This window comes from Pteropus alecto, unplaced genomic scaffold (assembly GCF_000325575.1).
Source record: "Pteropus alecto unplaced genomic scaffold, ASM32557v1 scaffold11, whole genome shotgun sequence".
In the NCBI taxonomy this organism is placed as follows: Eukaryota; Metazoa; Chordata; class Mammalia; order Chiroptera; family Pteropodidae; genus Pteropus; species Pteropus alecto.
In genome coordinates, this window is record NW_006431956.1 from 5,668,858 (window position 1) to 5,671,268 (window position 2,411).

The 2,411-nt window shown below is 52.1% G+C and overlaps 1 protein-coding gene across 1 annotated transcript in view; it reads left to right on the forward strand.

Moving 5' to 3' along the window:
* The window catches only part of CAMK1D (calcium/calmodulin dependent protein kinase ID), a 212,299-nt gene that overhangs the window by 204,784 nt on the left and 5,104 nt on the right, over positions 1 to 2,411 (forward strand). The gene's annotated exons all lie outside the window — the stretch shown is intronic.

A 2,411-nucleotide genomic window follows, 5' to 3' on the forward strand; every position in this document is an offset into this window, starting at 1 on the left:
CTTTTCAAGTTAGCCTATGTGCGACATTTTCAGCAGTGTTCTTAAGGCTACCTTGTTTTTGTGCCACTTACTAGTTTTGAACCCAGCTTCACTATCATCTAGCTGTGATTTGGGGTTTATATATTAACTTCTCGGAGCCCCAATTTTCTCATCTTTAAAATGAGAATAATGATACCTAGTTTACAGGACTGACATAAGGAATAATTGAGATAACACACGTAAAGGGTTTAGCACAGTGTCTGGCACATAGGAACTGCTTCATTAAGCTATTATTATTAAAGCACCGTGAGCATCCATTTTGGAACATTGTTCAGAGCTTTCCTAGGGATTAAACAAGATAATACATACAAAAAAGAAGAGTACCTAGTAGGTAATAAATCTTTAATCTATATGAGTCACCATTATTTTATTATTGTACTGAGGAGTTTATACTTTCCCCTTGGGGCAGTGGGAGCCCCCTGAGCAGGTTTTAAGTGGGGTCATCAGATTTGCATTTCAGAAACCTCAGCCTGGCTGCAGGCTAGAGGATGAGCTGTGGAGGTGGGGCTGGGAGGGAGGCAGGAAGGTGCAGGTGGCCTGCCCAGCACCACAGGGATGGGCAGAGGTGGAGAAGACTGGAGAGAGACCTCAGGGATGAGGAAGCTGCGGGTCTTGGGCAGAGCGCTGTGGGTGGGGAGAGGCGAAGAGCTGGTGGGGCGGGGGGGGTGGGACGAGGTCATCCCCACTTTTCCAGTTTAAAGGATTGGGAGGACGATCGTGCTGGGAGCGAAGCAGGCTTGCGTGAGCAAGAACGAGGGCGGAGCTGGGGTCGTCCAGGTGGAGACCTGTGGTGGGCGCTTTGCCGAATGGGTCTGCAGCTCAGGAAGGAGGTTGAGCTAGAGACAGACGTCCCGGTCATCAGCCCGGGTCGCATTAAGACGTGTTAGCACGTGAGCTGCACAAATCAATGCCTTCCTACTTCAGAGGGGTTTTCCCCCAGTACTTCATAACTTTTACTGTTCATATCAAAATTCCCAAGAAATCAAACATTGGAAAATGATTTAAAAAAAAAAAAAGAATGCATTTGACTGAAGCATCAATCAAACGCCCCACTTGGCTGCGCATGTGATATGTGTGCTACTTGTATGTAAGGTTGCCTGGGGTCCATCCGAGGGCGGCAGCAGGCAGAGGGCGGAGTGATGGTACCAGTGGTCATAGCTCTACTAACATCACCATTCTGGAAGCCGTGGCAGCGTGTCTCACTCTGCACTTGCTCTTGCAGCTTAATCACGGCCATCTAGGGCCGGGAGGGGCCTCTGGAATTCACAGATGCCTTCCTCCAGCCTCAAAACAGACCACTCCGGCCAGGACAGGGCTCCTTGTAAAGCTTTCCTCTTAGGGGGCACCGAGCCCTCTTACCGGATGTTTCCTGAGCACCTCGCTTGAGGCTTTGCCTTTTTCTTGGTGGGGTGTGGGAAGGAGCCAACAGGCAGCTTGCTGGCAGCCAAAGATTAGGGAACGGCAATGGCATGTGGGAGCCCATTCCTGGTTACAGGGAACACCTTGACAGAGTTCATTTCTCTGGGTCAGGTTGTTCTGATCCTCAAGCTCCAGTTTGAGTGACAAACCAAGTGACGATCCTGGGCATCAGTGTCCCAGATGGCACAGTGCTCCATGGCAGCAGCAGTGCGGCCCCCTTGGGGACCTGGTCTGTTGGCCAGGCCGGGGTAGCACCTGCAGCCTTCTCAGTGTTCTCAGAGACCCCCCCACCCCCTGCCGCCCTCCACCCTGCTAGCCCCAGCCAGCTAAGCTGGATTTAGGAATTAGGGCACAGCTCAGGAGCCTGGGATACGCACACTCATCACCAAGCCTGTCTTGAGCAAGTGGCTAGAAAAATGCAAAATCAGAGCCATGGAGGCAGAGCAGCCTGTGTACAAAACACAAAAGCACCTAAAGGCAAGGAAGGCTGAGTGTGATGCTCTGTGTGTGGAGAAAGACACGTGCGATTTATACAAATGCTACCTGCAGTGTTGGAGTAGAGGTAACAACTGGAAAGCAAAGGACGTGAGAGACCCGAGGGGAATGTGGGCGCTGCAGCCGTGCGTGAGTGTGTGCACGCAGATTTAGAAGGGGATTCGCCCGTGGCGGAAGCATTGTCTAGTTCCTGAGACAAGTGGAGTGACAAGTAAGGCCCCTTCCAATTCTAAGATGAATACCTCGTTTTGTTGGTGAGTGATGCGAAAGCCAGTAGCACACAGACCGTGAGCGTCACATGTTGTCGTCGTACCCTTCCTGGCCTGTGAGCAGCAGTGGCCATTTCCATCATGGTGTCGTCCTTGGGGGGAGGTCCTATGCTGTCAGGGCACAAGGTGGCGGCACCCTCCCCCCCCAGGAAGACGCCCAACGAGAGCCTCTGGGCCACCGTCTACCCT